Below are 26,011 nucleotides of genomic sequence, written 5' to 3' on the forward strand. Positions count from 1 at the left end.
ATATAATAGTATTGAAAAGATGCAGCTTTTTATATTATAGACTGTTGTAGTTTGATTTTTGAAAGCACGTTCTAAATAAAAAGGGAGTTCAGATTTATTTGACTGTATTAATTAATGAAAAAGTAGCCATGTGCAGTAATATAGAAAAACTGAGGATGCAATATATTGAGATGCATTGAGATGCAGTTGTAGCGCTGGAGGAGATAGCAAGGCTCGTGTGTGTTTTCTGCTATTTGTTTGTTTTGGTACACAATCACACTGAAACATTACAGAGAAAAAATCCCATTCCAAGCCCTTCTATTGTTGTACACAAGATGATGCAGTCTTGAGGCTCATGTTTTGATGTTCAATACTGCCTCACTAAAACCTCAGGTGGGGGAACCTTTTTCAGGGGTATGACCTGCCAACCTAGAAACCACAGTGAGATTTCTGCGGTCAGAAGGCAGGAAAAGTTCTTGTGTTCCTAAAAACCTTTCATGGAAATGTTTCTGTTGTGGGAAAAAAAAAAAGTTAATTTGACACTTAGTTGTGGCTGCCTCAATTTCATGGAACATGCATTTTTACACATGGCAAACAAAACTGAAGATAAACCCAGGACTTTGAACTGCCTTTGTTCGGAGTAGAGGAATGGCTGGTATTAGTGAAAGTGCTGTGTGTCTGATAAGAACAGAGCTGCCCATTCAGTCTCTGAGGAGGACGAATCAGACCGCCTTAGGTCAATACTTCCCCCTTCTGTTTCCTCTCCTCCTGCTGAGAGCCGACAGTAGCTCGGAGTGTGAGGAGGAAGCCTTTTTTCTGTTCTTTTTTCTTCCCCTCCCTGTTCTGTCAGATCACAGACAGATCCACCTCGACCCCCAGAGATACAATTACCTGTATTTCCTGTTCCACCTCACCCTCTGCTCCTCCTCCTCCTCTACCTCTTCCTCTTCTCAACCACCTCGCAGACAAGTCAATTTGCCCTGGCTGTCCTGGTTCCCCACACAGAAACATAAGTGACCAATCCTCGCTTTCTAAAATAGCACATTTTACTACTGTAGCAAACACCAGGCTACACCTGCACCAATTACAGATCCAACAAGCTGTTGATCCAAATGTAAAAAAAACCACAAATAAGGCAACCACAGCAAAAAAGGAAAAAGTGGTTTTCTGGCAAATTGTCATCTTTGGTGACATCAGTTATTGCAGTTTTGAGAATGCTACACAGCAGTTTGGTGTGCAATTCCCCAACGTTTTCTCTGATACTATTCCTATCTCTGGAAGCAGGCAAAGGAATTCATTTGTTTTTAGATAAGTATCATCCTGAAGGTGTGATGATTCAGTTCACTCTATACTCCCACTCAAGAACCAGTATGAGTAGAGGGAACAAGACTCGGTCAAAACATAGTATATGGCTGGGCCATGTATGAAACGCTAGAGGCCCAGTTAATTTGAAACAACAGATACAGGAAATGCGTTCGTAGGGCTAGCCTCTGCAGTCCAGCCAAAATAAACTAAAACATAAGCAGTAAAATCTTTGGCAAAGTAAACAAAAGGGAAAAGAAATCTTCCAGGAGAAAAAAAAACCTTTTGACACCATTAAGAAGACTGTGTGATGGTTGAAATGGTGTGATATCATTCTTAATCTGGACAGAAATATTGAGTTATAGAAAAACCAGTTTGGAGTTTTGACTGTGGATCTATTCCAAATCTCTGTCCGTCCCCTGGGCTCCAACTCTGTCGCTCTTTGCCGCTGAAGTTGTGGATCTCTGAGCAGAGACTGAGGCATTAAGAGGAGGAACCCAGCACGGCTGCCATACAGCCTCTCATCTCCCAACCAGAGTCATCATTAACAGCTCTGCTGCGACCAGAGATACCAGGCAGTGAACTGGACAAAGGCTAGTTAGGGGTTGGTGAAAAAAAAAAAAATCGATCCACGGAAGAATCTCCTACGATTCTCAATCGACTCACAAATGTCAAAAGTCGATTTTCTAAAGCAAAACGGGCTGCAACGCAATCCCTTGGGGCAACTGCACCCCATCGATGTACGTTCACTACTAGTGCTTGTTTTTTGCCAGTGACAGGCTCAGATTGTAATTGTAAGTGTCTGACAACATCATGGAAAGCATCAACAGGGCTGTGCTGGAGACATTTTTTCAAGTGCCCAAAATAAACTAGAAGAGGCAGCCAAGACCACAGGAACCAAATGCCAAAAGGGCAACTATCCATCAAGTAAGTATACCTAACATGTTTACATGCATGTATTTTCGATACCTAGAAATGTCTCTGATTGATGAGTAATTACTGTTGCATAATTTAGTTCAGCTTCATACAAATCAACTCAACCATTTCCTCTCCTCTAGCCAATGCAGAATTGTGGCCTACTGCGTTGTGCTGGAGTGAGGCTTCAAAGGAGAGCGCCATGGTCATGGCAGTAGAAGAGTGTTGCCTAGCTGCATCGTCGCTGCCAGCAGAAGCGAGCACCCCTCCCACACCGGCACTTACACTGGGTTCAAGGAGGCAGAGGACATGTTCAGAGTTATCTGATATAATTTCTGTATACAAACTTATCTCTAAAGTTGACTCTTCAATAACTGTACTTTTGACTGTAATGCTGTGCAGTCTGATCCATTCTTTATAATAGAAGAACATCTATTTGAGGCAGAAAACATCCTCAGAATTGTTGTTTTTAATTTGTGTACCAACCTATCTCATGTTTGATTTTTTTTTATAACTGCATATTTTAGATATTGATGCTGAACACTGTAATATTCTATCATGTAAATAATAAAAATAACATCAATAATAACAATAGTACAGCTGTGTTTATGTCTCTTTATTTCAAATCTCTGAATACAATCATTGTTATAAAAAAAAAAAAAAACTATATGCAATCAGTCTCATAAAAAGAATGTATAGAAGAGAATTAGAAATGCTTCACAAGAAAATCAAGCTGTTGGCTCAGTTCAGCTTCACTATTGTTTGAGCCTTGACATATGTCGAGCTAGTAAATCTGCCTTATCAGGCCTTGTAACAGGAGCAAGGTTGTGAAGTAGTCCTCAGCATGTTTTACGACAGGGCTCCGAGTAAACAACACTCTGGTCCTTTCTCATCTTCAGGATACACTCCAGGAGGTTATAAAAGAAGGCCTGCTTGGTGCTTTCATAGATGGGCTTCCTTTCAGTCAAGAATTTTTTTTTTTTTTCCCTCACAGTAAAATACAAACAATATTAACAGGGCCAACTTTGGCATGTATGAGTCTGTTTTTTGTCCTTCTCCAAGTTCTATACAAAGATAAGTATGAACATTTTTTCTATCTTACAGATACTACACAACGGTTATTAACTGTTTCGTGGATTTCAACATTTCTCAATCTAATGCCACTGTTTATATCTCATGAAACATGTTGCTGAGCTCTGCACAGAATATTTCCCCAGTTAGTGAACGATAGCATAACGATTTAGACTGTGCTGGGTCCATCACTAGACATTCCCAGTAGTTAATTACATCTTCGCATTCCTTTGTTGTTGCCTGTGGTCTGTCAATGTTATATTCCATGACCGCCAGCTGGGTACGGGCCCTCCTGGAGTCATATCTATAGTTGGTGCGACGTCCACAGATGACAAATTACCTAATAATCAATTTGGTAGAAATATTTGTACAACTAGAAATAGAAAAAGTGTGAGTTTGCTAGCTGGGTGTAAAAGTAGCAGTAGTGTAAGTACTATTATTGTAGTGTAGACAGTAGAGCAGTGGTACTAGTCCTCACAGCAGTGGACATTTTTTTTACCTTGGTGAGTGTTGAACAAAACAGGTAAACTTGAATGACAAAACATCTGACTTTGTAAGCAAGGCATACCAGTGTGCTTGAAGCATGCCATCTGCTTTAAGTCTCAAGGGAGATTCTTGTCTATCAAAACTGCTTTGAGAGCTCGGAAAGCAGATGAATCTGCTTGGAGCCACTTCTTTCTTATCTGCTGCTCTGGGTGATGACAGATATACTCAACACCATTCTCCTCCCATCTATGCACGCCACAAATACAATGCGGCAGTGACCACTGATGCACGCAATCCTACAAAAATGAATGATGGGTATGAGGTAGGTTGATTGAATGGCATAAAAAGTCCGAAGTCCAGGAGATTGGTTTCAGCCATCCCTCTTTGATCAAGCAGCTCCACTGAATTTTAATTTGGCTCCACTATTTTCTCAACTATGCAACAGCCACATTTGTTGCATGTTTTAAAAAGTTCCATGAGCTTTGATTTGTTCACTAGCCACTTATTTTCAGCCCGTCCTCCTGGAGTATCTCCATAGGAGCTTCCTGAACCAGAGCCAGAACCACATCCTGGGGCTGGAAGGCAAGGTGATGCTGAGTGGTGCAAAACTGATGTTTAAGGGACCTTGACGATCCATCTCCCCGAAGCTCACGCTGCTCACCGTAGGTTCCGCTGCATCTTCCCATTGAGTCTGAAGAGACAGGATAGCTGTGGAATTTATCACTAACAGCAGTGATGTCTCGATAATGGATTTTAAATCTAACATCAACGATAGTACTTTGCAGAGTTGATAGCTGTATGATGGAGTTTTTCCATTTACAAAGATGACAAGACAAGCCATTCAAGTCACTTGTGATGCATCTTCACTGGCTGTATGCAGGAAAGTCAAAGTTGTGTTTGATGTGGTGGCAGTCCGGTCCTTGTACACACAAAAACAACATACGCTGAGTGTAACTCCAGTAATGTAAGAGGTGAGAGGTATTATTCAGTTGGTCAGAATAGGTGTCAGCACTGCTAAGCCTACCACTGATTGTGTCCTAGTGGGAGGCAGTGCAAGGTACCCCCCAGATAATGATGGCTTGGTGTGGTCTGATGTGGAACTGTATTTTTCTTTAGGAAAAAGTGCTTTGGTTTAGGATTTCTTCACTTCTTTGGTTGGCAGTAGTCATCCTGAATATTAGCATCCATTAGTAGCAGAACTAGCCACAACTTCAGCCTTTCCCTATTCAACAAAGGTAGTCTATGAAAGCTGCGTGAAGTGTGAGACTGTCCAGCATTGGATTCACTCTCCTGGGGAAGCGCCGAACCAAAGTGCTTCACTGAACCTGCAGAGGTTCTCATCTGGTTGTCACATTGTCGACCCCGAGGAGGATCACCGAGTCTGCTTCGCCATGTCCAGCCACTCTAAAGGGAAGTTCGCCTCATCATCAGCCATCGATCACCACAGAAACATTTGGAAAATAACCATCTGTCATGTGTTCTGTTTGAAAATTGATGTGAAAGAGCTAGATCCTAAATTACATTTTTTATTGACTTGAGTTCGAAAATTGGCCCCATACACTCATTTTTGACAACCCTCAATTCCATTCATTCATTATGTCAGCAACAACTTTTCAATTTAATTTTCCTCATTCATTCATCCATTCATTCTAGTTGTACATATGTGTATATGCTTAGTTGTTCCCCATTCATCCCTATCCCTTGGTAGTTCAATAAATATCTTGATTTACTGCCAAGTTGTATTTGTGTTTTCTTTTACAACAGAGATGAAGATCCTGTATTTAGAGTTCACGACTTTCAGACAGACTGATTAGTAAATTTTTCTCTTCAAGTGATGACTGGTGCCCCTTGTAATTTTAGGAGTGCAAGACATTCATTCCCAAAGATTCACACCCCTAACAAAGGCCGTGACAGATGGCTGCTTCTTTGCCTTCTGCAGGCGCAGAACTGTGCTTAATTCTTGGATGCATGACAAACAAGCAAAGAAAAAAAAAACTAGCAATTTTCAGACTTATGTTGTGTGAACAGTTTCATCCCTTACAGGATGTTTATTCTGCAGAAAAACTGTGAGTCACCGTTTATCTCAACTGTCATCAATGCCAAAAACAAGCCCCTTCCATATCTAAACCAGTCTGAAGCCAAAAAAAAAAAAAGCAAGCACTCTATTAAATATGTTTTTGCAGGATTCGTGAGACTTTGTTTGACATTTATCTTAATCTTATTCCTCACAAACACTTTTTTTTTTTAATATTGAGAGGAATACAGTCCCACCAAAACTGGATCTTGGACAGATGTGTATGACAGAGCATATGTTAACCTGCTGGAGGCAACTCATCCAACTGTACTGAAGAGAAGAGAAATCACACCACGCCATTTAAATTGAATTTTAACACGAAACATAGTGTGATGGATGTGTACGGGGGCTTGTGTGGTAATTTACAGCTGTGTTGACGCTGCCATGATCACAGCCTCCACTGGCACCCTTCCAAACCCATCTGAGCAAAGTGCTGTTCAAATAAGCCCCTTATTATCATGTCTGAGGGAGAGGAAGCAGAGAAATACTGTACGGTGGCCATTAAATGCTGAGCCGTGAGGCTGCCGGCTCTAAGAGCAGCTTCCTTCATTCGCCTCTAAACTAGATACCAAACCTCCCTCATTGTCCCGTGTGAAGCTGGATCCAAAGCAGAACTGGAGAATGTCCTTCAATTGTAGAGTCAAAGTACAAGGATTGATATAATCTGCCCTACTGTTCCCCGGCATGGCACTGAATTTTTCCAGGGCTGCAGGCTACTCCTCTTGTACAGGGCCAAGAGGGACAACAGACAGACAGATTTCTCCACTGAGAGATAATAATACCTAAACGATTTCAATCCATCTGTTATTTTTGAAATTTTTTTGTGTATTTTGATCATTTCGGAGGGGAAGCAGAGGTAGAAAAGACATCCGTTTGCATGCAACATATGTCTTACAGAATAACAAACATCCAACAATGGCTCATTGGCCATAACTATTACTGAAACAATGTAATGGTGCTGCAGTAGAAACTGTTACTGAAACAGTCTAGTTGTGCTGCAGTGGAAAAGGAAAACAACCTTTCTGTTTCTTGCAAGGAGTCAGGGCTCCTGCTGACAGCTTTTTGATGCTGATTTATGGTCTAACTGTATATAAAGTAGTTGAAACTAGCTCCACCTCCAGCGGCTACAACAGTAACATGCTGCTCTAACACTGATGCTTCACTATTAATAATATAATGATGTCATATGTAATAATACATGGAGAAATTTAAAGCCATGTTAAAAGTCTGCGTAACTGATAATTGCAACTTTCTTATTTGAGCTGGATTGAGTCTCTTCCTTGTGTGTTCGATGTTTATATTACCTGTCTGTTGTGTTTTATTTCTACTTAAACTGTAACTGGTGTGTTGTCTTGGCCAGGTCTCCCTCAGAAAAGAGATTTCATTCTCAAATAAAAATAATTTCAGTCAGTGGGACCAAACCACTACATTTACTTTCATATTTTTTAACTACGTTTTTCTCTCTCAGAACTGTTTCTTACAGCATGCTGTCTGACCACTTCAAAAATCAAAGCAGGATTTGCTGTTTTGCTTTCTTATATTTCATTGTTCGTTTTATATATTTTGTTTTTAAACTGTTAGCCAGGGTAAACTACCAATTTTAAAATATGTCACTTTGGGCTCTCAGAAACCTCATTCCTGACATATAGTACATAATGATTCATCTGAAAAAAGCTGTTAACAAATAGAACAATGCCATAAAATAAACGCACAGGTCAAAATGTGAATGATCTGTCTGCATGCTTTTTGTACTGGATTTAAAAGCATTTGGCTGGTCACCCTGTCATTATATGACATTATACTATTATCCTCATTACCCCCATCATCCACTGAGTGTTTTTGCGACTAGTAGCCAGCAGTGTGTTGAGCTCCCCCGTCCCCTCACCCCTTCGCATATCCTCTCTGTGAGCAGAACTCCAGGCTTTGTCTCTTCATGTTGCCGCCGGGTTTGGCTGCGTTCAGCGTGGGCGGCCGGGTGCCACCAAGGGGACAGAGGACAGATGTGGTTTACATAATGATCGGCAAATCAGTTATCTCAGCGGCCCTAATCCTGCTAGCATCCCTTCATACACCTCCCCACGGCCGCCGCCGCCTCGACCCGCTGCGCCAGGCTTTACTGTGCCGTGCTGTGCTGTGCCGAGCCAGAGAGCCTGAGGCATGTTGCTCCTTCCCGCTACTAGTTAGGAGGAGTGAATCAATGCGCCCAGCAGGGAGAGCTTTTACAGCTCTACTGGAAGGCAATTATCAACATTTGTCAGTGAGGGGACAATCAGACCACAGGATGATAGCTCGGGGTTCAACAGACAACAGTCCAATATGAGAGTATAATGTGGAACAAAGTGGGCAGAAGCAACGCTTTGAAAACTGTTTGAAAGATCCACATTCAGTGGCTGCTTCATAATGGAATAACACGCTGTATAAATGTACCAACTTGCTTCAAACCACTGCCTCACATCAATGCTGGGTACAGAGATTAATGACAAGCACTAGTTCACCTGAGCAGTAAGGAGAGCCGACAACAAGAGCAGAAATGACTCATCAGATACAAGATTAAAATTCAAAAAGGTGCTACATCCCTGAAAAGGTGAGTTCATAATTGTGGGTTAGCCATGCCGAACTTAACAGTAGTACTGACATGTTGAGTCAATCAATATATTAGTCAGTTGACTGTATTAAATCATTTAAATCATTAAAAACTGAATCCCTTTGTAACAGAATAATCTAAACTCAAAGGTCGACACATTAGCTTTTTGGAGCTTTCAACTGCAATTCATGATCTTCCTAAAGCAAATTAATTGATTCCCTTTGGGTGTTAAACAGTTGTCCTGACAAAATAAGCTCTTGGAGGAAGTCACCTTCGGCTTTAGGTACTGGTGACTTGCATTTGTCAGCTTGACTCAATTACTAATCAAAAAATATGCAATAAATTAATGAATTAGCTCAGGTTACTCTAGATACAGTATATAGAGACGTTGATATGAACAGTTTTCATTGGAATTACTGTTGACACAGTTTTTTGGAAGGTCATGCTACTTTTTTCATTCATTCTTTCTTTTTTTTAAATGTAATTTTTCAATGTTTTGAGTCGCCATATGAAATCCAATTAACCTTCATTGAACTGGGGTGGCAGCAAAACTTTCAGAGACTGATATGTCAAAGTTCGGGCACAGAAAATTGGAACTTTCTGCACGGCTATTGTGTTTTTTTGGGGTTTTTTTTTTTTATTTGCCCCTTTGAGAAAAATGATGAGATATTAACTGCATCATTTTGTAAACTTGTTATTATTACAGCCACTCCAAAACTTTGAAAAAGCATTGATATTTTCAAAAGGTTACAAATGATCCTGAAAACCCCATGCCATCAAATCCAGAACATTTGGTTTTCCCAAGAAAGAAGCAATTCATAAAGTAGTGGGTGAACAACAATCATTTATCCTCTCCAGAGCAAAGGTCTGAAAACACTGAATGACCCTCTTTGACCTTCCTCCCACAGAGAAGAGACTCAACATGAATGAGCGCCTTTCACTCCATTGAAATGTAAGCTTTTGTTGATTTTTTTTGTGTTCTTCGACTACTTTCGAAGTTTGAACCACTGCAATTACATTTATTAACTCAATGACATTGGTGACATCTGTGTGACAGTATGCAGGGTTTGAGTTTAAGGCCCTGCCGTCGTCCCAGGGCCAATAAAAATAGGATCAGAGAGGATGTAAAATAATTTTGGAACAAATTTGGTCCCAAAATGTAAAAATGAATGGCGATGAAAATGAAACTGACTGCATGTTTTGAGTAGCAGCATTGAGATGCTTTGGCTTCACTTTTGAGGAGCTGCCATGACGTCCATTTTACGTACAATCAATGGTAAATGTACACGTGTGCATTTTTACAGTGCCAATTTTATGCAGTTTGTAAAAAGCGTGATGCTAATTAATCGCGTTTAGCGCATTAGCATGTTAGCGACAGTAGCATAGCTCTCAATGTGGTAGCTCTCCACATTACTGTGTATTAATATGTGTTAGTATTGTTAAGTTAGCTAAGAAAGTTAAAAGCTATATCAGTATGACGAAACAGTACATGAGATTTAGGTTTATTGAAGTGACTAAGGAGAGGGACTCTTAAGACAGAGAGGATCATTAAAATGTTTTATCAGGATCTATTTTATGTATTATACTTACCACAGTTAAAATTGGTGTGCTCCTTGAACACAGTTTTTATTTCATCCGTTTTCATCGCTTTGCAACACTCCTTAGTTTGTGGTGTGACTGATTTAGTCTCTAATCTTTTCAGATGAATTTAAATAAAAACATTGATGATTGATCATCTAATCATTTATATGATGTTTTATTTATGTTAAAGGTCACTTTGAATGATTTTAACTAATAATAATGTAGTAAAACTTTTAATTTTGGGACGGTCTACATTAATTTCGGGACAGCTTAGATTTTATTTCGGGACGGTTCCGCGAGGTTGGCGAAAAAAGCCCTGGCAGTATGATGGAATTTTTTCGACAGCTGAGGAGTTGAGTTATTTTCCCCACAGCATGACATGTTCATCATGACTTTAATTCACACGTGTCAGTCACACAGTGGTAGTTGAAAGCAACTACTGCGAATCACATTTCCACAAGCAGCTACACAAGTGAGTCACCAATTAGCAGTGTGTCACATTTCCGAGAAGCGCGACACCCAACACTTCTCTATAAATTACTTCTTAAAGCGATTTGAGACATTTTATGGTGGCATAAAGATATCAGGTAGTTGCTTCCGTCACCACTCAAGCTGCATTTTCAAACAATACAACTGATTGCAATGTGGAAAAAGGTAAAGTCTCAACAGTAACAGTAGATTTGTTGAACAATTCTGCAAACAATAGCTTCAAAAATGAACCTGACAGACTCAACAGAACTTCACCACAGTACTACTTACTGCATGTCTACTGCAATTTGCCTCCATTATTTTGCCCAGCACCTGTGCCTGTCTGCTTTTGTTCACTTACAATACTTCCATGCTATTAATAAGTAACATGAGGCAGCCGCCCTTTGGTTTTGATGCTGACTGTGTCCGTGAATCAAATTGAATGCCAAATCATACAATGGAATAAATGCAACAAAACAACAAATAGAGGTTCAGACAACAATGTTTCTCATTATGTTTTCCCACGACACAAATGAAACACATTAATCTGACTGAGGCAGAGACAAGGAAAACATTTTGTTTCTCTACAGTGAGTCAACAGTGACTAATATCTAGCCTATGGTTTCTTTAGGCCCAGAAAACACTAACAGGCCAGTCATGTCAGCACTGATGGCTGCCAGTATCATACCAAATTCAGTTCTTTGGAGGTTCAATTTCAGTGAATTTACCTCTGGAATTCTTACAGGTTCAACTTGATGAACCTTGACATAACACCAACTCTGTTTTCATTGCACTGGCTCCCTGTCTCCTTCAGGACTGACTACAAAGTCCTGCTATTCACATACAAATCCATCAACAGACATGCACCTCCCTACCTATCACACCACAAACCTCCACCCGCAGCCTCAGATCTGCCAGCAGCTTGCACCTCCAGGCCTCCAGTACTACGCTCCGCACCATGGGGGATTCAGCCTTCTGCTCTGCTGCACCATGCTTGTGGAACAGCTATCCAAACCTGTCCGTCCATCCAATTCTATGCTTCAAATATTTCCCCTTGTATTCTTTTTTTTGTTTGTTTGTTTGCTTTTTTTTTTTTTTAAAGCAACCGAGCTAATTTTTTAGCTATATTTTGCAAGCTAGCTCGCATGTTCCTGGCCAGCATGTTTGGTAGCTCATCAACCACAATAGTTTTCCACCCAGCTTGGGCGTCACTTTGGGCTTTGGGAAATGATGATCAAGATTTTTATGGACCAAACAATTAATCGATTACTTGAGAAAATAATTGACAGATTAATTGATAATAATCCGTAGAACAGACCTAGATAGTAGTACTGAAATTGTCTGTGACTGAAAAAGGCAACTACAAGTACTGGATGAATATTGTTCAGCTGAAGGTTTTCAGGAAATAATTGCCAAAATGAACAAAAGTTGCAAATTGAATTATTAAAATACAGCATTCTCTCCTGTATTACTTGTCTCCCCATTCTGGCAGTGAGAGTAATTACGAAAACACTGTTTACATGAGCTTACGTCATAGACTAATCTACTCCGTCGCCACTGTTGTGCCTGTAAAACAGTGGATAAATTGTTTTGAGCATCACACAACCCCAGTGAAATGACTCGTTTTACTATCAGAATTTGATCCATTCGGTCCGATAACATTTGCTAAGTCTAGAAGAGTCACACGATTAAATTATTTTATCCTCATTCAAGTCAGCAGAGAGCTAACCGGAAGTTGGATGCTGGTGCGCATGCTCTTCCCATAGAGCATGCACAGTATGCATTCATCCGGCCAGTACGGGAATGTCTCCACAGACACCAGATTTCAATACTCTTGTTTACTTTGAAATGTAGAGAGATTTATCTGGCAGTGATAGGCTTAATCAGCATTTTGTGAGCTCGTTTGGCAATAGCTTGAATGTAACAGGCGTTCATTTATACGTGGGAGTTTCGCACTGCAGCTTTAATTGCTCAAAAGGTGACAGGACTATAGGTGTGTTATCCAGTGTGACTCTGCAAAAAGAAATCCATCCACCGCAGTGAGCAAACCGGCAGTTGAGTGACAGCGGTGTTACTGTTGACATTAAACTGGACTGTTCCCACACTGCATCAGCTACCACCTCAGCCATCTCTCTTGAGCTTTGGAAAAAATCCCAGCATTTATAGCTCGTTTCATTTACCTTCTCCTCACCCACACAGCTTGTCTTTTCACGCATCATTTTACACCTGTAATCAATGCCAATGAAAATATTTTACAACATGAGGCGGAAAAAAGGAAAGGAAATTTCCCCTGACTATGATCCAAGATAGGGGGGGGGGAGACAGTGTGTATGTGTGTGTGTGAGCATGTGTGATGATCAAAGCCTTATAAATGCTAACAGTGACATCACCTGCTGTTCTTACGAGTATCTCAGTAAGGAAGGCCACGGTCTAGCAGAGCAAAAAATGCAGCAATTTCTTCCGGAGACAGCACATCAATCTTCAAACAGCTGCTCAGAAGTGCTGGTGTGGCTGCAGTACGATTGCTGCAAAGCGCTGTGAGACTACAAAACGAGACCGACTACCTCAGTTCAAACCTTTCCTCTGAAGCTCTCTGAACTATAGGAGACATCTATTGCGCCATGATCTGTCAAAATGAAACACAGTCACACTTCACAGGGAAGCGGGGCAGTAGTAGCCTAATGGTGAGAGAAAAAAGGTTTCATTCTGGGAGGATGGTAGTTTGAATCAGGACTGTGGGGGAGTGTGGATGAGAAAAGTTGAACAAAGCGACTGCTGAGCTCTCGCATCACTAAGTTTACACTCACACATAAAAGGAGCAAAGGAGACAAAAACAGATTATTTGTGGTTATCAGAAAATTAAACTACACTGGAAACATTCACATCACAGCACCTGCTGCCACACCCGGCTTTTTATCAGCAGGTTTTTTTTATGTGTTTATGTTTGGGGTTTTTTCTTGGATTTTCTCAGCTTGTTAATAGCAGATAAAGAATATTTATGATACTACTTTATTAGTAGTTTTAATTGCCTTCAATGTAGGACTGTTTAACTTTAACTCTGTCCATCAATAAATGCAATATTTTCATATAAATTGATAGCATGCTAATGTCGCTGCATTAACTATGGGGCTACAGCCGAGTGCCAATTAGCTTAGCTTAGCTTAGCTTAGCATAAGGACTGGAAACGGGGGGAAAAAGCTAGCCTGACTGTCTCTAGCACCTCTACAGCAAAGTAACTAACATGTTATATCTTGTTTGTTACATACGTACACAAAGCAAAATGTAAAAAAGACAACTTGTGGTTTAATTATATGATAAATCTTTGAATGCTGGGCAGCATCAGCATGTTTTTTTAGGTTCAATTTGATGGGATCTTGTCACATCTGGAGTGTTTGTATGAACAGAGGATCAATACTACAGTTGTTGCTGGAGCTTCTTAAGCTCCTTATCTAAAATTGTTCTGTTTTTCAAAATAAAATAACAGCTGATTGCCAGTTACTGTTTTTCAAAGTTTGTCTTCAAGTTCAACAAGCTTATTGTGGCTGCAACTATCTATTATTTTCATTCAACCATCAATCATCTGTTGAATGTGCTGTCTTGCTATTTGTTGATTGATGTCATGCTGTTTTGTGTCTTAAGAGCTGTTTTTCTCGTCTCTGTGTAGTGCAGGTTCTGTTTATATCTGCATTTTTTCACTGCTTTTATTATTGACTGTAATTTCAATTCTTTTATATAACGTTTGTGCTTCCAACTATTTGCCTGCCCAGAGACTACAGATGGAAATAAGCCTTTCTAGCTAACTGACATATTTTCAGAATAATATGCACTGTGCCTGTCAAATTAAGAATAAAATAAAAATAAATATATTTTTAAAAAATTATCATTAATCTGTCGATATTTCTCAATTAACTGATTAGTTGTTTGATCTATAAAATATCTAAAAAGGGTGAAAAATGCTGATCACTGTTTCCCAAAGCCCAAGGTGCAACTTTAAATGTCTTGTTTTGTCCCGACCAACAGTCCATAAACCAAAGATATTTAGTCCAAAGACTAAATAAACCAGAAGATATCGACGTTTGAGGAGCTGGAATCTGAGAATTGGCTTTTTTTTAAAAACTCGATTCATCAATTATCAAAATAGTTTGTTCTTTTTTTAGCGATTAATTTTCTGTTGATTGACTAACCGATTAATCAACTAATCGTTGCAGCGCTATTGTTTACACTATCTGACAAACAGAAAAAAATAAAGGTAATGAGAGGTGTTGGAATACAAAACAAACAGGGAGCATCAATGAAAGGATCAATCATGAAAAATGTCACTAGTTATTATGAGTAGAGTAGATTAGTTCTTCAATGACTGACTAACTGATTTGAGGTAAATGTTCTGATATTTTTATATATATTTTTCCAGTTTTTTTTGTCATTTTAATGCAAATTTTAATATTTGCTTTTTTTTATCATATATGATAGTAAAGTGGATACATCTACAAAGGCTGTGGACAAAAAAGGCTTCATAGACAAAAATGATTAATTGATTAATAGAAAACATAATCCAGATCAATCAATTATAACAATAATCATTAATTGCAGCTGTTTTCATTGAATTATTCTTAATTAATAATCTTCCACATACTACTCAAAGAGAGTAACCACATTACCGAGGAGCATTTGAACACACCACAGTGCTCAAAAGGTGCCTATCAGGTGTTAATGAACACAGCTGAGTGAGAGTATACAAACAGAGGCAGAAACCTGCCTTGGGTTAAATGGTTCATCAACTATGAAAACTTCAACTGTTCCTCCTTTTCCCATGATGCTCGGTTGATTTAAACTATCATGACTGCGGTTTGCCTGATCACCTGATCTCGACTGCTGTACAGCCAGGCAGGCGATGTGGAAAAGATACTGCTTTGTCTTTTGCACACATACTCACACAACGCTTTTATCTCATATGCACAAAGCCCACAACAGACTGCCTTTTTAAATGCTGTGGACTCCGAGAGTGTGAGCTACAGAAAGACACACATACTACAAGCATCAAAGCGTACCGCTGGAAGAAAAAAAAAAAAAAAAGAAAAAAGCAGAATAATAGAAAACTGCTGTGTTTCCCATCAGAAAGATAAACTAATCATAGGTCAGGTGCTTTGGTCAACTGTAATAAACTGCTGTAAAAACAGCCATGATCTAACAGTACTTTACTCTTCTTCCTAAATATGGTGAAATACTGTCTGTTTTGATGCTTTTTGAGGCAAAAACAAGAATAAACATTAACAGCAGGCTATCATAAGATGTGGTATTTTTAGGGCAGTAATGAAGAGACAGACGTTCATCATTACATTCATCATAACATCATACTGAGAGAACAGAATTACATTTGTGCATCTGGTTACCTGATTAGTGACTTGATTTCATTTTTGCCAACGTTAAATTGGTATAATCCTGGCTAGCACCTGACAGGCACAAGAGAGCGTTTTCAGGAATTCAACAGTTGGACGTTTAAATAACTTAAACATCTTCATATGACTGTTCAGTGCTTCCCCTTTGGTTTACTGCTTTAGGGGACATTTCTCTGTTCTCTGTTTAGGAGCGGCTGAGATTGACACTGAAATGAGAATAGCTGGTGCACCTTAAAAGGTTAAATCAGCAGGTGGCAGGAAAGACAACTTGGCTTGGGTCTCAAGGAGTTGTAGCATTTATTCACTGAACAGTTTGTGTCGGTTTGTGGTAGCAAGGGTATAAACACAGGAAGAAGGTCCAAGTACACAAGGTAAACGGTAGATGGACTGCATTTATATAGTGCGTTTCTAGTCTTCCCACCACTCAAAGCACTTTTACACCACAAGCCACAATCACCCGTTCACACACACACACACACATTCAAACGCTGGTGGAAGGGGGCTGCCATGCAAACCTGCTCATCAGGAGGATCTAATCATTCACACACACACACATTCACACACCGATGGACTGGAGGAGCTGAGAATCGAACTGCTAATCTTCTGATTAGTGGACGTCTCGCTCTACCTCCTGAGCCGCAGCCGCCCCGTTTCTCTCACTCTCTGCTCACTTTTCATTCTTGTTTCTTTCCCACTAAGTGAGCTGTGAGCCCGGAAACCTGGACGCCAACCCTCTGCCTGTTAAAGTAGAGGACGTTTGAAGGCATTACCGTTTGTCCGATCTCTAATGGTGCTTTTATCAAGCATTTTTGTTTCGTTGAATAAAGTTTCTGTGTAGTATTTTGTGAGGCAGCTGCTGTTTCGATGCGCGGTATTACGCCGGTGACCACAGCTGCCGGTAGTTTACCGCAATTTCACAGGGAAATTTGTTAGATTAATTCAACAAGGAAAAAGGAAACACAATCTCACAGCTGACAATAATATAACTGAACATAACATGATGTGAAGAAAGGTTCAGGTCCATTTACCAGCTTGCGGTTAACAAATGTTCTCAATGATAAGAGTTAAATCAGGGACATTTTTACAGGTCAGGGCTTTAGCTGATGAGTAACAGTAAAGGTAACAGCGGTTAACAATAGGTGACCTTTAATACCTGCTTTATCAAGATTACCAGCGGCTGATAATGATGAGTGCAAGGGTCAGAGCTAGAGTTCAGGTGGAAGACAGAATAAACACGGTTGGTGGCTGACAGAGAAACAGGACTCAAATACAACATGAGGAGTTTTTTAGTGAGCAAACGATACAGATAAATCTAATTCTAAATCCACTGACTTAGACTGACAGCCTTTACAAGTCCAGTTGTACAGAATCACCTTGTTTGCTTGGGAAGTGTGATGTAATATGACCTCCATAAGCATAGATTTGTTGACAGGAACTTATTTCAGCTTTCCTCGTACACATTTTTAGCCATGTTTTTGTCTTTCGGTCCACCGCTTGGGTCCAGACTGAAATATCTCGACAGCTGTCGGGTGGATTGACATGACATTTTGTGAAGACGTTCATGGCCCTCACAGGGTGAATCCTGATGACTTTGATGATACCCTGACTTTTCATTTAGTTCAACCAACACATCAACATTTTCATTTATCCATCTAATAAATGGATTGGCAAAAATATTCCAGGAGCAGAGCTGGTCCTGGTCCTAAAGGCCTTGTGGAGCCTTTAACTGCAACATCACGGTTCAGTTCCAGCCAGGGACTCTCTTCCTGTCTGTATCTGTACTAGCCTATAACTTATATGATAGAAGGTCAACTGCCCAAAACTCTTAAGAATGACAGTGTTTCTATGTTGAGCAATATTGAAGATATTTTGTAGTTAATAGTGGGTAAAAATACCTTTGGAACCAACTTTGCAACACTTATTAGGCTCCTATTAGGTTTCTACACAGTTTCACACTGACGGGCATTTATAAAACTAATGCAAACACTGCATTTTTTGATTTTGTAAACACACAGATTTAGTCTGGTTATCTAAATACCTGACTCCAGGTTAGTGACTGTGCATATTTGAAGCAGATTTATACTGAAAACAGGCCTGCTCAAGAAAAAAAAAACTAAATATACTCAACATAAAACAGTCGAGTGTATCTTATTCTCAGAGAAGCTCAGCACTGTGAGGCACAGAGCAGCCCTTCAATTGGTCTCCGGGGATTAGCTTAATCATCTGAACATAAAAAAATAAAAAATAAAAAAAATAAAAAAAGCGGCTCCATAACCCACGTGGCTGTAATTAAAAGCCTGACTCCTCGCTCCGTATCCACAGGCTGTCTGCTGCACCTGTCCCTCATTTGGCTCTTCGCACTGATCTGGGCCAGCGGATCCCTGACAGGCATACAGAGCAGCTTCTGCACGCGCTCAGTCTGTGCTGCAGCCAGCAGCGAGTCAACGTCTGCCTTGTGTGAGGAACCTGGGGAGGAAACACTCTCCAACACACTCGGCCTGTGAACAAACACCTCTTTTACCCGCTCGCTCTGCCTTTTTTTTTCCCCTCCCGAGGTGTTTTATCCTCCTCCCTTCTTCTTTTTCGCTCGGCTCGGACCGATAAAGAGCAACGACTTAAGTCTGCGAAGAGTAACTCCACTTGTCTTTGCGAATGACTTTCACCCCTCAGTCTCCCTTGTTTCCAGAGGCTTAGCACATTAAAGATAAAATCTCATTTCCTAGTCTAGCAACACAGCTAGCCCACAGCTCAGTGAGACTGCGTCACGTACTGACAAAGCATCGTTGGGATGGGGCGGACACATCACAATCGTTACCTGAATACCTCTGCAGACATAACACATCAGAAACATAGTATGATATAAGCACAATACTATAATAACATGGAGCAGTCAGACCATCAGACAGGTTGTAAACAAATCAACCTGTTTAGCCACATTATCTTCTTCTTCTCACCTTTAATCGTCGAATAAACTGCTAAAGAAGAAACCATTCATTTAAAGAGTTCTCAAGTGGCTGCATAATTAACACTGTAGAGGAAGAGCTACAGGTTTTTACTCCCAATATGCTACTATGAAAACATCAGCTTTTCTTATTATAATTCAGGCTATTCTGTTGAATTACGTCATTGGGTCCTAAAAAAAAGGTAAAAAGGAAAGCGAACACATCCAAAATGTAGGTTATAATCACTGGATGCAAAGGAAAACCGTGTCAAATCAAATCTTTATTGTCATATGCACAGAGAACAGTCGGTTACACTGTAGTTATATTGTTACTCTGCGCTCCTTCTGTTCGCCGTAGATGATTAGACAAGAGTTGAGAATTAAATATAAAACTACAATTTAAACTATAAACACCTCAAACTTTAAGAGATAATAATACAAATTAGATACAAAGCAGAAAGGGCTTCATCTAAGAAACATCTAAATGTGATTTGTAGTGTCCGTGCACATCTACAGCAAATACTACAGCCGCAGTTGAAGCAGGAAGTCGGTCTCATAATAAGCAGTTTAGGTTTTCATCTTCTCCAAAGATGTAACTTGGCGGTTTATTTAAAACTTGTCTGCTCATGTTTACTGATCGGGTCTTTTTAGCAATGTAACAGCATTAGAGATTGAAACAAGGGGGCTAGAATTACAAAAATAAAATACGAGTTGTAATAAACCAGAATTATCTTCTATTAAAAACATAATTTTGCAATTACGAGCAAACATTTTGGCAGCTTAGCGTCATGATCGCAGAGGAAGTGTTCGTGTGTGACTGAAATGATTTTGGGATGTCGAGAAAGCGATCTCGTTACGTCCACGTTTCCTTTTCACGATCATGAAAAACGCTTCGGGCAAACAAAGATTTCAGAGGTCAGAGTGATAAAAATACACAGAAAATACAGCGTAATAAACTCTAATGAACTCTCACAACTAAACCATGATAAATTGTCTTAATCCTACTCTCCCGGCCTCTCTAATTGCTCTTTACCTCACAGGATTCATAGAGTTGATGTGATTTTCTTAATTACAGAGAGTCCGTGTTCCCCTCACTTGTTTGCTGTCATATGAGGAATTTAACTGCAGCCTTAAATGACTCCCCATTTCCAAAATGTGCCTTGAGAAAGCTTGTTTTTTTTTTTTTTTCTTCAAACCTTCATGCATGTGTGGTGCAATCCACATGAGCTGTTTTTTTGTTTTTTTTTGTGAGAGCAGCTTAAATCCGTTCAATTTCAATTTTGTTTCTGTGCACTTCGGATTCACGCTTCCTGTAGGTGCAGCCTCCGGGCTCCCGAGCGCTCTGAAATCACTGCCTGCTATTGGCATGAAACATCATTCCCTGTCTCCCACACGATGCCAATAGAGCAGAAAGGAGAGATCTTTCACAGAACCACGGGCTAAACTTGTATTCAACTTCAATGTTTATCAGGATAGGAACCGAGAGGAAACAGACGGGGGGAGGTGAAGCGGGGACCAGGACTTACAGACTCTGAGGCGTCGGAATCTGGCACATTTAGATATCTCGATTCGTCTCCTGCAATTTTATTTTAACGGTGAGAAACAACTCCTTCTTCTCACCTTTAACCGTCAAATAAACTGCTGAAGGAGAAACCATTCATTCAGAGAGTTCTTATTTGTCAAGTGGCTGCATAGGTAACATTGTGTCAATACATAGAGGAAGAGCTACAGGTTCTTCCTCCCAGTACGCTACTATGAAAATATCAGCTTTTCTTATTACAATTTAAGCTATTCCGTCGAATTACGTCATCGGGTCCGATCCTGTCTCAGCACACTTGCAGCCTAATTAAAGCCAACATGTTTTCTTCAAAGGGATTTGAATGGATAAAAAACAAACGAATAAAAGCACTGCCGCTGTGTTGATTTCTGCCTCGAAACGACAAATGTCAGACTCTCGATGTTTTTTTAAGGCCTGTGGGAGCCCTGAAAGGCCAGAGGGGTCAAACAAATATCTGATTTGCATAGTGACCGTGGGGCAGGAATACATCACAAGCAGACAGCCAGGGAATCCAAAAAAAAAAGAAAATCAGACAGACGCACTGGGGGTATTTATTCAAAAAAAAAAAAACAACAGTTTGTTTTAGTGACTATTCACCCAACAAACTGAGGTTCAACAATCCGCAGCTTCTGAGGCAGAAATGAGAAAAGATGTTCTTGTAATAGATTTCAGTCGGGATTTCTCCTTGTCCCAAGATGTTCTACATAGACGTCCTTGTTTACTTTGAGTTCTGCTCATTAATAAGATCAGACTGTCGCCGGCTGACCTTCTACTGGCCCTAACAGCGGTATATGTAAGTGTGTGTCTCAGTGTGTGTGTGTGTGTGTGTGTGTGAGTCAGCGAGGGCGCTGAACGTGCGTAAGAGGCGAAACACACAAGGTCCTCCGGTGATGAATGTGCAGTAATCCAGCCTACAGTGTGTGGCTCATAAATGTAGCCTCCAGTGTACAGAAGCCCGCATGATTCTCATTTTCTGTGTGACAGGGCCGTGAATCTTTGCCAACTTTCCTTTCAAGAACACACTTTATCTTCTGGACTTCTATCAGACCTGATCACATCCAGTTAGTGGGACAAAAATCCACCAGCGAGTTTCCCTAAAAATGGAACCAGACCTGTGGAAAAATATATACTGTATATATGTGTTCAACCTGGCTGTACTGCCTGGATTTTTCTACTTACTATTTATCGGGGATGCACGATTATATCAGCACGTCATCGGTATCAGCTGATAAAGGCTTTGAAGGCTTTAAAATGAAATATCGGCATTGGTCCAAAATGAATATTTCTGCCGATTTGTCACCGTCTCCTCCACCGCCTGGCGGAGAGATGTTGTATGCATATGAGTTGCTGTAACTTAAAAGATCAATTATTGATTAATGTTCTTAGTTGATTGATTAATCAATCATTTGTGTCAGTTCCATCTGCAACCACATCAAAGTAAAAACCAAAATCAATTGACTTGACAGGAAGGATTTGACACTGAAGCAGCTGTACTGTAGAAAGAGTTGAATTACAGTCATTTGAGGCAGCTTAGCGTAGGTTTAGTGGGATCAAATCGAGCTTTGACCTTGATGTTTGGTCATTTTTTTGTTGATTAACAGCATTTAAGAAACGTCTCAAACCTCCACTGACACAGTCACACCGGCAACAGTACAGGACTTCTCTGCTGAGGTTAAAATGAGGCTGAGGCTTTAACTAAGTTCAAGTACATTTAATCCTGCAATGTGATTACCAAAGTGTGTGTTGCAGCACCCGGGGGTGCCTTGAGGACAAGCAAAGGGTGCAACAAGGAAGACAAAACATTTACATTAACTACATTCTCATATTAAGATGTTAAAAGTATCAAAAATGGAACGACATCTTAGTTACTATATGAGAAATCCTCGTTACACATGCAGTTATACCGCAGCCAGGATTGGCGACAGTTCAAAGTTGCTGAGTGTCATAGTACTGCAACACGCTTTCAGACACGCACATTTGTCTGTATGCAAAGCAGTGAGAAATAACTGAGCTCTTAACAGAGTAAGTCATGGAAATCCTTCTCAGCCCTGAACACAGTCTGACACGAGCAGAAGAAGTAAAATTAGATTTTACAGTGAAAAGTACTGAGCTAATAGTTTTTCACGGCAGGCGAGGAGAAGCTAGCTGTCCCACAATGCATCTGTAGGAGAAACTGTCACATGTAGCAATGCTGCCGAATAAATTCAAGAGGCATCTAAAGAAAACACATCCTCTTTAGCCAGATCAGATGTGGAATACCTCAGTGACTAAAAGAGATAAATGAAAAACAAAAGATGCATTATGTCCGTTTGTATGTATTTTGTCCTTGAAAACCTCAAATGTAAACTAACTAACTGCTTTTGAACACTACATTTAACCAACTAGCATGCTTAAACTGTACCAGTTTAGTTCAGCAACATAAACCTGCTGACCTCTTTTGGTTCTTCAGGATGAAACATGCTTAAAATATCTGATACAACATGAAGTTCAACTGATCTTACGAAATTTGGTGATACCTCCCCTCTGTCTGTTCAACTAAACCTGGTTGGGGAAACTGAACATTTGTCTGTCAGGCACTTGTCAGGACATGCATGCGTCTGAACCGGCGCAGACAGTCTGTCCAGCCGCTCAGACACTTAGCTGGACTGCACAGCGGGCAGTAGGTCAGATTTTGTGGCCTCTTTTTAATTCTTCCCGCTGCTCTCATCTTCTCTAACCTCCACTTAACCTGAACTGCTGGAGCAGGCAGGAGGAAGCTGAGACACCTCTGCTTCAACAGGCATCCTTAATAACAGACTGGAAATGTGCAAATTACCTTTCTGTCACTGTCACGGTGGGGAAGCTCTGAGGCAGCTCATGTTTGCTAGAGCACTACGAAATACTGGTTCAGGCACCGTACGCATAGACACATGATTACGGCTTACGTTGCTTGTAGCCGCTCTAGAAAGGCAATCTTATGATGTGTTCAGGTCAGTCTGGTACCTGCATATCTACATCAATTTTGCTCAATATGTGAAAACTTAAGTCATGGTGACAAGTCACTTAAGTGCCAGAGCGGCGAACAAGTATTGTCAGAAAGCAGTTGCATTTGATGTTAGTGAGTGCAGAGGCCCTGTATCACACAGTAAGGCAGATATATGATGAGAGAGGCAGTTACACCTTCATCTAGTACAGGGGTACTTAAATACAAGGTCTGCTTAATGAATTTCCACCACATCAAAGGTCCAGTAAAGCATTACATGATATTTCAGTACAAAAACTAAACCTCTGTGCATTTCTGTATTAATGGGAGAAATGACTCCTCCATTCTGTAACTTGAGTTTAAAAAGGTGTGATGGCAAAGACACTAATGTCAGTGTTTATTAGAGAGTTCTTCTCTGTGTTCATTGTTGAAAATGTTTGATATTACAGATATTCTGCTGAAGTCTTGACATCACAACTTCATCTGGTTCAGTTTTGTGGTTCTTCCCTCCATGTTTTTGGGATAGTTTTGCTCAAAATGAGCATGTTTGGTGTTGTAGTGGCATTTTGTATTCCCACTCTTCATTGTGGACACTGTTTCATTGTAAATCAAGCACAGTAATAGTCTTGTACTTTCCTCGGGTAAAACGAACATGTATTTCTCTGTCCAGTCATCCTTAAATGCATGTTTTTCACTGTCAACCTTTCATTTCTTTGGCTAATTTTTGAACAAGGCATTTTATTTTATTATCCGGAGCTCCTACATTCAACAACAACCATGCTAACTGTGGCGACTATGGATGGCGGTGATGTGATGGCGATATGTCACTTAAAAGCAGTCCAATTTGGAGAAAATTGGCTTCATTTTTCGAATCAGCCTTTCTGCCTTATCAAACCGCTCTGGAAGTTGACAGCTTGTTATCACACCGTTTGCTATTATGTAACAGACTTTTCCCGGGCCTTATAGATATTCTTAATCCCATTTATAATATCTCTTGTCATGTAGGATATCAAATCAAAACTCAAACAGAGAAAAGTAATCCTTTCCAGAGAAGATCTGTGCGGAATAAGGAAACTTTATCATTCCAACAATTCAACTTGAAATTTAGCCGTAGCCGCTGATAACAACACTGTGGACTTTTGATGGGGATGTGTCAACATCTGTAGGCCTTAAATGATGATCCGATAGTGAAAATAATTGTTAGATGTAGCCGAATTTGATACATTATTCTTGGCTTTGTTCTGCTTGAAGAGCCGCATGTCACATTGGTACATTTACCAGGCACTTTATCGGACAAACTCTCGCCAACTGAACTCAGCCTTCACACTGAATTCCTAAAATTATTCCATTCATGCAAGTTTGCTGCATTTGGACAATCACTACTGCCACTCCAAAACTCACACTTACACACATGCACACACACACACACACACACATAACATCCGTGAAAGCCTCTATTCAACAGATTAAGGCTCATTTGAATTAGAGGGGCTGCTATTGTGTGCCAACTAGGGCCAGTTTGGTGGGATGCTTGAATTTTCTCAAAAAAACCCCCCCCAAAAAACAGATTTTTTTTGTAGAGCAAAGTAACAGTGCACACAAGTTTTATGACTAGCATTGATGATTCCCTTCTTCTGTCCTGCTGGTACCAAAATATCTGTCTCATGTTCAAAAACTAATCATTTTAAACCCACTTTTACTTTTTTTTTTACCTTTTCTCACTTTACTAAAACAAAGATGGCAACCGGAAATGACTCCTTATCTCCTTCCCTGTCTTACACAAGAAAAATATGAATGCGCTATTAGATAAATGAGCCTGTTGCTAAAATATTTTAGTATCCTATGCATGATGTGAGATGTGAGATGAGCAAAGAGGTACAAAACTTTGGTTGCCATCTCAGTCTGGGTGAAGGAATAAAACTACAACTACTTCCATGTTCTGGCTGGAAGAGTCTTTAAGGATTTCAGATACCTTATGTCTTACTTTGGCATCACAGACTGCACCAGTTTTCACCAGAACTGTCCCGTAGTTGAGCAACATTAAAGTCCATTTTAATAATCAATCAATCAATCCAATTGTCATGGAGAAACAGAAAATTCTGTGGTTCCAGGATCTAAAAATTGGATGATTTGCTGCCCTTATATGTTTTATATCATTGTGAATTGAATATCTTTTGGTTTTGGTGACTATGTGTTGACATTTTATAGTCTAAATATTTAATCATACAGTGATCAACAGATTAACTGGCCATTGAAACAGACTGAAGCTGAGCTGAAACACTGGATGCACAGAATCACAATAAAATTCTACATAAAGGAGCTTTAAACGTATAAAAGGACAAATATGATACCATGGAAGGTCATAATCTAGGTCTACAAAAGAAACACCCTAATAAAAAAAACCCCATCTTGCATAAATCAGAGAGTGAATACATAACCATGTAAACTGCCCCCCTACGAGGCTGCTGACGCCTGTCAACCTGTGAACGCAGCACCGCCTGCTTCACATATTTGACAACTTCCTGAAGTCCGTGTTATCATAACTTCGCTGCGACGCCTAGCTCCGGGTTAGCTACGTGGCTCCTTATTCATTCTAGTCGGTATACCGGACGACCTGCCGTGCTGACACTGTGTTTAACAGAAGGTCCATTTTGTAAACCATATCACTCAGTCACCCACCCACCCACCCACACA

General features: G+C 40.2%; 1 protein-coding gene across 1 annotated transcript in view; it reads right to left on the bottom strand.

Moving 5' to 3' along the window:
* The window catches only part of LOC137196071 (polypeptide N-acetylgalactosaminyltransferase 10-like), a 106,375-nt gene that overhangs the window by 79,128 nt on the left and 1,236 nt on the right, over window positions 1–26,011 (bottom strand). The window lies entirely within an intron of this gene.

This window comes from Thunnus thynnus, chromosome 13 (genome assembly GCF_963924715.1).
Source record: "Thunnus thynnus chromosome 13, fThuThy2.1, whole genome shotgun sequence".
Taxonomy (NCBI): Eukaryota; Metazoa; Chordata; class Actinopteri; order Scombriformes; family Scombridae; genus Thunnus; species Thunnus thynnus.